Here is a 14,892-nt window from a genome sequence, read left to right on the forward strand (position 1 = left end):
TATGGGTGTTGTGTGCACGAGTATACTTCATTATCCAGAAAGCCCTCTTTTTGCCCGCGCATGCGCGTTGTGCGTTTCCTGGTCGTATAGAAACTTGTGTGAATTAATCGTTCCGTGCTCGTAGATATTGTTATACACGAAAGATATGCAAAAAAGACAGTGCCATGGCCACCTGGCCTGGTCGCATCACGAAATTTTGATCGCATGACGGGCGAATTATTCGATCGAAATTTCCGCCGTAAGACGAGAATTTTGTATGACGAGCGGTCGTATGACGAGGTACCACTGTATACTAATTTTGTGATTATTTATTTATCATTACTATATTTTGATTATCTATGTGTTTGTTTGTTTGTTTGTTGTTGCAACCATACCCTCAGTGAGTGGTACGCTCTAAACAACTTGGTGCTGAATGTTACTTATTTATTCATTTCTTATTTATTGATTATTTACTTGTCTGTTTGTTGTTGTTATTTGTGCACTATATGGTGAAAGCTTTAAATCTCATTATTCTTGTATAATGACAATAAACGCATTCAATTCAATTCAAATCAATTAAATGTTCCGCCCATTTTGGAGTCCATAGGAATGGTGCTGGGGACTTCCTCGTTCTGCTGAGGGACTTCGATGCTCCTTCTACCTGGAGGGGCATGATTGGGACGAAAGCCGCTCCCCCCATCCAAACCTGAGTGGTGTTCTATTGTTGGATTTATGTGCTCGCCGTGGATTGTCAATAATGAACCTCTGATACGTATTACCGGTATCAGAATCTGGTCAGTGTAGCCAGCAGTAAGTCACGTGAGGTTGCAGTAGAGGCATTGTGGGTATCTGGTCTGGTGGCCTCGCTATTGCATCCCTGCATTCAGTTCTTTTGGCTTCATAATCCAGTCGACTCCATCCATTATCATGTCTGAATGTTAAGACCAACCGTATATATATATATATATAAATATATATATATATATATATATATATATATATATATATATATATATATATATATATATATATATATATATATATATATATATATATATATATATCAGTGGCGGGCGGTGCATTTTCTGGTTGTGCCTTCAATGTATCAATCCAACCCTCAAAAACTATTTTATGGCTATAAAACCTCTACTGCAGCTACACCTGCGACACATAGAAAACAATCAATAAATCAATGAACAAAAATGGGGTAAAATCCACTTCCTAGCAGCATTTCATGATTAAATACTAATACTGGAGCTTTTCAGACATTAAAACCAGGCCAGGGGGGTGATTTTCCCGGGAAAAGACAGCGATGAATGTCAATGGCGTACGGGGAAACATTGCCCGAAAATGGGGTAAAATCCAGCCGAAAACAGCATTTATTGATTAAATACAAATACTGGACCTTTTTAGACATCAGAACTGGGCCCGGAGTATCATTTCCCCGGTAAAAAGACAGCGATGAACGTCGATACGTCCATATACGTCCATACGTGAAACAGCAAAAAATGCACTAAAATGAGGTAAAATCCACTTCCTAGCAGCATTGATTGATTGAATACAAATACTGGAGCTTTTGAGACATTACAACCAGGCCAGGGGGGTGATTTTTCCCGGGAAAAGACAGCGATGGGCGTCAATGGCGAAACAGCAAAAATTAAACTGGGGTAAAATGGGGTAAAATCCACTTCCTAGCAGCATTTAGTGATTAAATACAAACACTGGAGCTTTTCTGATATCAGAACTGGGCCCACAATTGAAATATTATTTAGGAATATAGCCATATTATACTCACCAAAAATCCTTTTTAACTGTACACAATACCCATCCTCCTTTCTTTCTTCCTTCTTTTCTATCGCCATCGAAGCTAATGATGAAAGTCAAGCCTGTCCTGTCATATTTGCGGCATAGTCCGTCTTGAAAATGGCTTTAAATCAACACAACAATATATTTGCTTTTGCAGCTAAGTTAGCGCACTGAAAGTGGCGCACACACCCTTTTTCCGGCTGTAACAGGCTTGCTAGCTTCGGAGTTGACCGCCCTTTCTTAATGATGTCCATTTTTTTCTGGAAAAGTCTGTCTGGAAAATAGCTTTGTGAGCAAATCTGCAACAAAATCCATTTGTTTTGCTCTGTCGGCCATTGTGGGTGGAGTTTGCGATCTCTGGCTGCCTCACTATGGCTTTGGCCCACCTACTCTCTAACGCAAGCCAATAATAGTTGGTGAAAGCAATGACGTAGCCCAGCCAGCAAAATGCCAATGCGTATGAAAAAGCATTGTGGGGTTGCCAACTCGAAATCTGATTGGTTAAAAGCAACAGTCTAGTTTAATGCAGCAGAGCCCGCAGAACTGATTGTGAAGGCTTTGAGGCAGATTTCTGATTCTGGCAACAAATAATGGCTGAAATGTGATTGGTTAAATGCTTCAATATGAAAACACACATCTGGAAGCAGTGCAACCAGGGGGAAAAGCAATGAAAGGAAGCTAACAGACCATTTGGAATAATAAGTATGTATTGATGGACAAAATATAATATGATTCAGATATTTCTTAGGCCAGCAGAGAAGGCCTTGAAGGCCCTGACGGCCCGCCACTGATATATACTATATATATATATATATATATATATATATATATATATATATATATATATATATATATATAATATATATATACTACCGTAATTACTCGAATATAACGCGCACTCGAAAATAACACGCAGGTAATTTTGGGCCAAAAAAATCTGGAAAAACGCAGTACTCGAATATAGTGCGCACCTAAAATTTCCCGCTGACGAAAATCAGAAATCTTACCTTTTTTTCTTTGTTTCACGATTGTTTTGTTCAAACAAATTTATTCATTAGAATCCTTCAAATGAAGAGTTCCTCTCTCTCTTTGTCTGTCCTCTCATACATCTCTTCGTTGAGAATCCTATCAACGTCCACGCTTCCTTCATCCACTTCCTCTTCCTCCCACAACACATCATCCGATTGGCTTTACGAGATGACGTAAAATCCGTGCGTCAAAGTGAGTTTGACAATGCTTTTTTCGATCGAAAATTTGTAATTTATTTTATTCAATTCAATTTCAATTCAATTTATTTGGCAAGAAAAAGCACCAGGCTAAGGGCCATGTAACAAGACACAAAAAATAAAAAAAAAATAAAAAAATAAAATAAAAAATAAAATTAAAAAAAAAAAACAATAAAAAAATTAGTTATTGATTATAACACGCACCCCCAACTATTGGAATTAATTATATAGCAAAAATCTGCGTGTTATATTCGAGTAATTACGGTATATATAGTATATATATATATAGCATATATCAGTGGCGGGCCGTCAGGGCCTTCAAGGCCTTCTCTGCTGGCCTAAGAAATATCTGAATCATATTATATTTTGTCCATCAATACGTACTTATTATTCCAAATGGTCTGTTAGCTTCTTTTCATTGCTTTTCCCCCTGGTTGCACTGCTTCCAGATGTGTTTTTTCATATTGAAGCATTTAACCAATCACATTTCAGCCATTATTTGTTGCCAGATCAGATCTGCCTCAAAGCCTGCACAATCAGTTCTTGCGGGCTCTGCTGCATTAAACTACTAGACTGTTGCTTTTAACCAATCAGATTTTGAGTTGGCAACCCCACAATGATTTTTCATAGGCGTTAGCATTTTGCTGGCTGGGACATGTCATTGCTTTCACAAACTATGATTGGCTAGTAAGTGGGCCAAAGCAGTACCGAGGCAGCCGAGATCACAAACTCCACCCACTATGGCCGACAGAAGCAAAAACAAATAGATTCTGTTTGCTCACAAAGCAATTTTCTAGATGGACTTTTTCAGGAAAAAAATTGACATCATTAAGAAAGGGCGGTCAACTCCGAAGCTAGCAAGCCTGTTACAGAAGTTAAAGAAGAAGAAATTTGTGGGTGAGGAATTTGGGGGCTGGAGATGGGTTTTCCATGGCAACGGAAGGGCAGTTGGGTGTCTGGATCTAGAGTCCGTCGCGGGTGGTCAACATGTCTTCAGCTCTGCGGTGGGTCTCCAAGGCTTTTGTGTGTAGATGTCCTGAGGCAACTCAGATTTGCGCCGCGTCATGGGCCGATCCTTCCACTGGCCGTGCTGTAGCTGTGGATTGGATTTAGCAAGGTTCTCAATCTTGATCCAAGCTTCTTCACGCTCCTTTGACTTGGCCTTCTCTTTGTTTTTCTCAGCCCGGAACTGCTGAGTGCAGTCGTCAAAGAGCTTCTGATTAATTTCCATGAAAAGCTTCAGAGCATTGTAGATGAATGACGAAAATGGTGTGTGGGGCACTTTCAGCGCGCTAACTTAGCTCCACAAGCAAATAGTATATTGTTGTGTTGATTTAATGCTATTTTCAAAACGGACTATGCTGGAAATATGACAGGACAGGCTCGACTTTCATCATTAGCTTCGATGGCGATAGGAAAGAAGGAAGAAAGAAAGGAGGATGGATATTGTGTAAAAAGGATTTTTGGTGAGTAAAATTACAAATATGGCTATATTCCTAAATAATATTTCAATTGTGGGCCAAGTTCTGATATCTGAAAAGCTCCAGTGTTTGTATTTAATCACAAAATGCTGGTAGGAAGTGGATTTTACCCCAGTTTAATTTTTGGCGTTTCACCATTGACGTCCATCGCTGTCTTTTCCCGGGAAAAATCACCCCCCTGGCCTGGTTGTAATGTCTCAAAAGCTCCAGTATTTGTATTCAATCAATAAATGATGCTAGGAAGTGGATTTTACCTAATTTTAGTGCATTTTTTGTCATTTCACCTATGGACGTATCGACGTTCATCGCTGTCTTTTTACCGGGGAAATGATACTGGGCTAAAAAGCTCCAGTATTTGTATTTAATCAATAAATGCTGTTTTTGGCTGGATTTTACCCCATTTTCGGGCAATGTTTGCCCGTACGCCATTGACGTTCATCGCTGTCTTTTCCCGGGTAAATCACCCCCTGGCCTGGTTTTAATGTCTGAAAAGCTCCAGTATTTGTATTTAATCATGAAATGCTGCTAGGAAGTGGATTTTACCCCATTTTTGTGCATTAATTTATTGATTATTTTTATGTGTCGCAGCTGTAGCTGCAGTAGAGGTTTTATAGCCATAAAATAGTTTTTGACGGTTGGATTGATACGTTGAAGGTGCTACCAGAAAATGCACCGCCCGCCACTGGTATATATATATATATATATATATATATATGGGTGTGTGTATCAGTGGCTGTCCATGCATTTTCTCGTAGTGCCTTCAATGAATCAATCCAACCCTCAAAAATTATTTTATGGCTATAAAACCTCTACTGCAGCTACAGCTGCGACACATAAAAAATAATCAATAAATCAATGCACAAAAATGGGGTAAAATCCACTTCCCAGCAGCATTTCATGATTAAATACAAATACTGGAGCTTTTCAGACGTTACAACCGGGTCAGGGGGGTGATTTTCCTGGGAAAAGACAACGATGAACGTCAATGGTGTACCGGCAAACATTGCCCGAAAATGGGGTAAAATCCAGCCCAAAACAGCATTTATTGATTAAATACAAATACGGAGCTTCTTAGACATCAGAACCGGGCCCAGAGTATCATTTCCTCGGGAAAAAAAGACAGCGATGAACGTCTATACGTCCATATACGTCCATACGCGAAACAGCAAAATTTGCACTAAAATGGGGTAAAATCCACTTCCTAGCAGCATTTAGTTATTAAGAACAAATACTTGAGCTTTTCAGACATTACAACCGGGCCAGGGGGGTGATTTCCCCGGGAAAAGACAGCGATGGACGTCAATGGCGAAACGGCAAAAAATGCACTAAAATGGGATAAAATCCACTTCCTAGCAGCATTTAGTGATTAAATACAAACACTGGAGCTTAAATACAAACACTGGAGCTTTTCTGATATCAGAACTGGGCCGAAAATGTAAATATTATTTAGTAATTTAGCCATATTTTACTCACCAAAAATCCTTTTTAACTGTACACAATATCCATCCTCCTTTCTTTCTTCCTTCTTTTCTACTGCCATCGAAGCTAATGCTGAAATTCGACCCTGTCCTGTCGTATTTCTGGCATAGTCCGTCTTGAAAATGGCTTTAAATCAACACAACAATATATTTGCTTGTGCAGCGTGCTCCAGATACAGTTTGGTAGCTCTGGCTAATCACTAGCCAACCACAGTTGGTGAAAGCGATGACGTATCCCTACGCCTGCCAGAAGGCAATGACGTATCCCTACGCCTGCGACAAGGCATTGTGGTGTTGCCAACTCAAAATCTGATTGGTTAAAGCAACAGTCTTATCGACGCTTGTTTAATGCAGCAGAGCCTGCAGAACTGATTGTGAAGGCCTTGAGGCAGATTTCTGACCCTGGCAACAAATAATGGCTGAAATGTGATTGGTTAAATGCTTCAATATGAAAACACATCTGGAAGCAGTGCAACCAGAGGGAAAAGCAATGAAAGGAAGCTAACAGACAATTTGGAATTATTTCATAAGTATTGATGGACAAAATATAATATATGATTCAGATATTTCTTAGGCCAGCAGAGAAGGCCTTGAAGGCCCTGACGGTCGCCACTGATATATATGTGTGTATATATGTGTGTATATGTGTCTATATATGTGTATATGTGTCTATATATGTGTGTGTATATATATATATATATATATATATATATATATATATATATATATATATATATATATATATATATTCAATTTATTGGCGAAAGAAATGCACAAAGGCTAAGGGCCATGTAAAGAAGATAAAAGAAGTGTGTAGAAAACACGGTGATGTCACTGGTTCACGGCCAACACGTCATTCAGAGCTTTCTTGAACTGAGCGACCGTCGGCTTATCGACCACACTCTGCGGAAGCCGGTTCCAAGGTCCGGCGATGCGCACCGCAAAAAGCAGCCTTCCGCCAATTTAACCGGAACCTGCGACGATACACCTTCCATGGATGACCCCTCAGACCTCGATCAGGTGCGGGCGTGAAGAAAAGATCACGGGGCATGTTGTAGTTACCGTGGAGGATGTTGTAGGCCAGTATCAGGTCCCCTCGCAAACGCCTAGCCTCAAGGGTCGGAAGATTGAGTCGCTGGCATCTTTCCTCATAGGACATTGTGCTGAGGCCGCGGACCATCCTCGTTGCAAGTCTCTGGACGCGCTCCAGATGCTGGATGTCCCTGGCGAGGTACGGTGATGCAGCTTGGACACCATACTCGAGAATGGGCCTCACCAGGGAAACATACAGCGGAAGGAAGATGTCTGCAGTGATGATGGCGAAGGACCGGAACATCAGGAACAGCACTCCGCGAGCTTTGTTGGCTGATTGGATGCATTGGGCAGTTGGTTTGAAAGTGGAATCGACAATGATGCCCAGATCTTTGCACCGTTGAGATCGTTCCAGTTCCAGACGTTGTTACCTCACCGTCACCCAGTTGTTCTGAGTCTCTGTGGTCACCTTCAGTGGCGGGTGGATGTAGCTTGTCATGGCTAGTTGGCCGTTGCGGATCCACAGACCTCTTTCGCCCTTCTGACGTCTCGCTACCATATATATATATATATATATATATATATATATATATATATATATATATATATATATATATATATATATATATATATATATATATATATATATATATATATATATATATATATATATAATATATTATATATATATGATATATTATATATATAATATACATAAAAATATTATATATATGATAGGTTCACCAATAGGCATTCCCAAATGCATGCACAAAAAAAGAGAAAACACAATCTTCTTGCAAGGAGAAAGTGAACCGTTGAGGTCAATTCCCAGCTTCATTCTGGCGTTACACGCTTCTTTTCTTGTTTATTAACTTCAAGGACCCTAGTTACAATGGACGTCTCAACTCTCAAGGGAGGGGTGGGAAACCGAAGTGAGACGTCAATATAGTCCAAATAAATGAAGGTTTGAAAGTCATGTGCAGCTCAAGTTGTTTTGAATCTCCTTTGTTTAGTTCAATCCAAGCAGTCCATGGTCCAAGACGTTTTGGTGTTTAGTCTACCTAAAGTTCTCAGGAGCAAAGCATTTACTTGCAAGCAACCATATACAGTGGTACCTCGTGGTACGACATGCTCGTGGTACGACATGCTCGTGGTACGATATTCTCGTGGTACGACATGCTCGTGGTACGACTTGCTCGTGGTACGACATGCTCGTGGTACGACGGAAATTTCAATCGGATAATTAGCCAGCGATACGATCAAAATTTCGAGATGCGACTAAGCCAGGTGGCCATGACATGAGAGGCTGTTTATCATTGTCTTTTTTTGCCGCATCTCTTTCGTGTATAACTACTATATCATGAGAGGCTGTTTATCATTGTCTTTTTTTGCCGCATCTCTTTCGTGTATAACTATTATATCTACGAGAACTGAACGATTTATTCAGACGGGTTTCGACCAGGAAACGCACAACGCGCATGCACGGGCAAAAAGAGGGCTTTCTGGGTAATGAAGTATACTCGTGCAGACAGCACCCATAGGAAATGGCACTCTTTCTCAGAATAAAACTTCATTACCCACAATCAATACGTGGGTAAGCTCAGCTATTGCATTTCCTGTTATTCTTTCTAAGGAAAGAAGCTCCCGCGATCGCCCATTCAGGCCTATTTCTTGTTGGCAAGTGGTCGTGCGTTATCCCATTGTGAGGACATTTGTGTGTTTCATTTTCAGAATATTTTGAAGGAAATACAACAGCAAACAGTCCATCGATAGCGAACGTGAGGGTGGAGGCCTGGCAAACCACTAACCCGGAAAACGAAGGTAACAAAAGATTAAAACAAAATTAGAATTCAGTTTTGTGTAAAGTTACATTAAACTTATGTTTGAGTGTGTCTGTATATTTATCCAAGTTAATTTAAATTTGTTTGTTCGTTTACGAGTGCCGTGGATAAAGTCCCCTCGAACACCCCGCCTCTGTGCGTGTGTTGTTGTCTCTACCCTCCGCGAAATGCGTCTAATTTTACTTTTATTAAACACATTTTATTACTATTAAACCACTCGTTATTTATTACTTTGTCAATATACGGCGAATTAGAAGAAATACAACATTTTTTCCAATCCAATATCCTGTTTTTGGTGTTTTTTCAGAGGGTTGGTACGAATTAATTTGTTTTCAATTCATTTCAATGGGAAACGTTCGCTCGAGTTACGAAAAGCTTGACATACGATCTCAGTCTCGGAACGGATTACAATCGTATGTCGAGGTACCACTGTAATAATAATGTGAAATTAAGTTTAATAGTAAAGCAAAGCATAGTCTTCATTTCAAGCAAATATATAATAATTTAGAACTAATAATCCAAACATTCCCCCCTGTTATTATATATTTGTACATGATCCCATAATAAAACTTCCTTCCGGCTATATTTTATTAATTCATTTTTTATGACAAATACAAATACACTTGGGGAAGTCCACTGTCTCCATCTTTACCAGAATTCACCCTACTGCAGGGTTGGGCATAGTTTTCGGCCCGGGGGCCACATTGACTTTAAAAATTTGACAGGCAGGCCGGGTCAGCAAGATACAATACATATAAAAAACTGCATCCGTTAAGAGTACATATGAAACATAAACAGAAAAAAAGGACTAAAGTATGAACATACTCATCACTCATCTGGGATTTATGGGGTGCTTTCTTGGTTTTCATCAGACTATAGGTCTGTTCACACATATGTAGAGCCAAATAACACGGGTCTTGTGAGAAAGGACATGACACCAGCTGTCAATTTTTCCAAAATCACAAAACCGACGGCAGAATTGCTCATGCAGGTCACCCAATGATTTCCTGTATTTTGACCGCATAAAAAATAAAATAAATAAATAAATAATAATAATTTGGACAACGTCGGCGGGCCGGATTAATAGGCCTAACGGGCCGTATATGGCCCACGGGCTGTAGTTTGCCCATGTCTGCCCTACTGGCATGTCTGGTCTGAAAAAGGAAGAACAAAATCATTCTCGTCCAACTCACGTTCATAATTTGCATAATCCTGCACATCAATGTTCTCACCAGTAGGCTGTCGAATAAGCACATACAATTCTTGCAATTTGGAATTTGTTAGGGCAATTGCACTAACCATAAATCGGTACTGTAGGGAAGTCTTCAGCTTGTAGCTGTATGTAGTCTTGTCATGCAGTCAAATGCGTGTTCTGACTTGCCCGAGTCCTCCACTTCAGCTTATGTCTTGTGACTGTTCCATATGGGGTGTTTGTCAGTACGCTGACTGTAGGAGTCTGATGTGACCACAACTCCTCGCTTCTGGTCTCCAAGAATCGCACCATGCGTCCTAGGTCCTTCCAGGGGCTGTGGGGTTTTGTCTTTATGGACACGTGGGGTGTTATCACAAACTGTTGCAGTTTTTCCGCTTGAGGTGGCAAGTCGGTACTCGGACGATTCGCCGAAAGACGTTTGGCCGACGGACAGTTTGCCGAACGGACGTTTCGCCAAAACGGGATTCGCGCGCTCGCCCCGCCCCCGGATCGTGTGTGTACATATTTTTCAACCTCGGCCCGCGGGCCATATACGGCCTGTTACAGATAACATTCATTTAGGAATAACAAGGGCATTTATTCATGGCCAAACACACGCAGAACAGTACGTGACAGAAGAAATAGAGAAAATAAAGTAGTAGTAACAGTAAGTACTACTGTAATGAAATTCTAAATCCAGAAATCCTACTCCAGAAAATTTACACCACCATAGAAAACGTTGAGATTAATCTTTGAATTATGGTTCTCAGCAAATCATTTTGAATATATATTTCCTAAAATAAGGGGAAATTATTTAAAATTAAACTAGAAGTAAAAGTGTGTTCCATGGCATTTTCAGGTATGGTTCTTTAAGCCCTCTAGTCTGTCCAAGGCACTTAGAATTTCACATAAGTCTTCTAGTGTTGTTTTTTCTCAGTGTCAGACATCAATCCCCACCTTTGATAAATTACATTGCGTGTCCAAATGGCTACTACTTTAAACGCAAGGATAAAATAAAAAATATAAAAAAATTGGCAGCACATTGTAGTACGTACTTGTATTTAGAAATATGTCCAGCGAGGGGCAGTACATGCCCTTGTTATTCCTACATGAATGTTATCTGTAACGGGCCGTAGTTTGAAAAACATGTACACACAACGCCAGCAATACGCAACTTATTGATAATTTTGATATGAGATATTTAGAAATTAATGCTCTGACATTGTCAATGCAATCAATGACAAACTCTCTCATGGTTATAATTTTGAGAGCGAGCAAATCCGGGAGCGAGCGAATCCGGCGACAAATAACATGTACACACACCAATAATACGCAACTTATTGATAATTTTGATATTAGATATTTAGATATTAATGCTCTGGCATTGTCAATGCAATCAATTACACACCAAAGCAGACTACAAGAGGAAGATAGAAGGGCAACTTGACGACCCCCGAACAATGTGGCAGAGCATACGGACCCTCACGAACTACAAGGGCCGAGCTACGACTCCTGCGGACTCAGATACCCGTTTTGAGTCCCAAGACCACCACCCAGTCACACCACATAAACCTCGAGTACAACCCACACCAAGCTCAGGATGAAGCCCCACCCCACAGGACCTGATGGAATACCAGGCAAAGTAATTAAGGGCTGTGCTGACCAATGAGCTCCAGTCTTCACGGACATTTTCAACCTTTCAATGGAACAAGGCTCCGTCCCAGCCTGTCTGAAATCGGCCACCATCATCCCAGTAGCCAAGAAGTCACCCGCTAACAATCTTGGCGACTACCGCCCATTAGCTCTCACACCAATCATCCCGGCTTCCACCACTTCAACCTGCTGCCCCCTGGAAGGTGCTACAGAGCTATAACTGCCAAGACAAACAGACTCAAGGATAGTTTCTTGTCACCATACTCAACTCGAGTTCTGCACATAGGACCTAATCAAGACTCATTACTACTACTTATACTTCTTATGTTGACCACTCATTTATCTATTACTATTGTGTGATTATTTATTTATCATTACTATTTAGTGATTATTCATTTATCATCATTATATATTGATTTTCTATGTGTCTGGTTGTTTGTTGTTGCATCCATAGACTCAGCGGGTGGTGCGACTTGGCGCTGAACATTTACAAAAATCATGGAACTCATCCTGGACTTCAGGCGGAACAAGCCTGCTTTATTCTGCTCACCCCACTTGGACTACTTATTTATTCATTTCTCGTTTAGTGATTAGTATTTATTTGTCTTTCTGTAATTTGTGCGCTATGTGGTGAAAGCTTTAAATGCCATTATACTTGTATAATGACAATAAAAGCATTCAATTCAATTCAATTAAACTCATTGAAATAATTTGCAACCAAGTGTGAAGCATTCAGGATGGGAATAAGCACCTCCAAATCTGATACCATTGTCCTCAGTCGGAAAACGGTGGCATTCCCTCTCCAGTTCAAGGATGTGATCCAGCTCCAAGTGGAGGAGTTGAAGTGTCTTTGGGTGTTGTTCACGAGTAACCAAAGAACGGAGCGGGAGAGCTCCAGGAGGATCAGTGTGGCGTTTGCAGTGATCCGGAGTCTTCTTCGTGGTGAAGAAGGAGCTTAGCCAAAAGGCAAAGCTCTCTATCTACTGGTCGATCAACCTTCCTACCGTTATTTATGATCACGAGCTGTGGGTTGTGACCAAAAAAAAAACAAGATCCTGGATACAAGCGACTAAAATGAGTTTCCTCTGCAGGGTGTCCCTTAGAGATAAGATGAGAAGCTCGGTCAGCTGAGAGGGGCTCGGAGTAGAGCCGCTGCTCTTTCGCATTGAGAGGAGTCTGTTAAGGTTTCACGTGTTGTGCGGAGGAGCACCCAAACGGGGATGATAGTGGACTACCGTAATTTTTAATAACATAAATTTGTTCCTAAAAATAAAACATTATTTACAAAAACCAGGGGAAACTGAAACAAAGAAACCCAATGTCATGCTCTACTGCCTACGATGACGTGTATTTTCAGCATCTGATAAGCCAGTGTTTCCCAACCACTGTGCCACGGCACACCGGTGAGCCGTGAGCAATGGTCAGGTGTGCCATGGGGAAATTGCATACAATGTAATATTCAGAGAGAAAAATTAAAATGAATATAACAACATTAAAATGTAACTATTACAAGGTTAAAATCTAAATATGATGAACGTTAAATTATAGATTATACTGCTATTATAAGATTCAAATTGTGAAACAGTCATTTTGTTCCTTATTTTTATCTAACATGAACCAGAAGTTGATTGGTTTCTAGGGCATCAACTTTTGGTGACATAAAGTCTGTGTGAGCACATTTTTTTCCATAATATTAGGAGTAACAGGAGTGGCCAGATGGTGTGGCTCTCTACACAGGATTTGAGTCTCTCCAGGTCATCTGGAAAACTGGGCCCAAAGTTTGTGGGCCTATTTGAAGTAGACACTATCGTGAACCCAGTTGCCGACAGGCTTAGACTCCCCACCTCCGTGAAAGTGCATCCCGTGTTCCACGTCTCCCTGCTCAAGCCGGTGTCTTCTTGCTCCCTAAACCCTGAGCCGGTGCTTCCACCTGCCCCTCGTCTGGTCGATGGCGGTCCCGTGTACACTATGTGGACCATTCTCCACTCCCGTAAGCGAGGCAGGGGGGTGCAGTATCTGGTCGACTGGGAGGGGTATGGCCCTGAGCAATGTTCCTGGATTCCCCGCTCCTGGATTCTCGACGCATCACTTGTGAGGGATTTCCACCAATGTTCCCTCTAATTTTTTGTTTGTCTGGGCAGAAGGACAACCTCCCTGAGCACACTGAGTACCAGTGTGAGCAACATCATCATTGCTCGCTATGGGCACACACCAGTATCACACCTGCCATAAGCAGGTGCATGTCTACTACACATAAATGATTTAGTAATAATAAAATGTAATGATTAATATCTATGAATGGGCGGCCCAGCAGATGAGTGTTTCGCGCGTTGGCCTCACAGCTCTGGGGTCCTGGGTTCAAATCCAGGTCGTTCCACCTGTGTTGAATTTGCATATTCTCCCTGGGCCTGTGTGGGTTTTCTCTGAGTACTCCGTTTTCCTCCCACATCCCCAAAAGATGCATTCTAGGCTGTTTTGACACTCTAAAATTGCCCCTAGGTATGGGTCTGAGTGTGCACTGCTGTCTGTCTCCGGCTGGCCACCAATACAGGGTGTCCCCCGCCCCTGGCCCAAAGTCATCAGGGATAGGCTCCAGAACCCCCCACGAGTGATAAAGTGGATAAAGCGGTTCAGAAAATGAATGAAAAAATATCTATGAATAAAACATCTTCATAAATTCCATTAGAATATGCACAAATCCGACTTAAATTTTACCTTATTTTTTTACATCTGTCCTTCTCACTTCTCATTCTCGTTCAAATGACTTTTCTGCTGAACGTGTCACTTGAGATAGTCAAGTTTCCATTTAAATTATAATAATATTTTTCCATGATTTTGCTTTGATTTATTTAATAAGGGATAGCACATATTAATGAACATATATATCTTCATTAACATGAATATAAATATGAGATATAAATAAGATTGTAGCCGAGGGCTAATTTCCATTTACTATAGTCCATTGTGTAGGTTGAAGACAAACGATCACACATATTAGATACACACGCACGCACACAACCACACACACAGCAGATTTAGACAGTTCTCACCCGATTTCACCGCTTGTTCTTCTATTTGCACAGTAAAGTAAAAAGGAATGTATTACTAACTATTAACTTTCCTTGTTCTGTTAGCCTGGCCTCTTTCGGCTACTTCTTTTTTTGGAACCATTCAGCCATGCCTACGCTGTCCACACACAGGACT

The sequence above is a fragment of the Stigmatopora argus genome, chromosome 19 (genome assembly GCF_051989625.1).
Source record: "Stigmatopora argus isolate UIUO_Sarg chromosome 19, RoL_Sarg_1.0, whole genome shotgun sequence".
NCBI classification, from domain to species: Eukaryota; Metazoa; Chordata; class Actinopteri; order Syngnathiformes; family Syngnathidae; genus Stigmatopora; species Stigmatopora argus.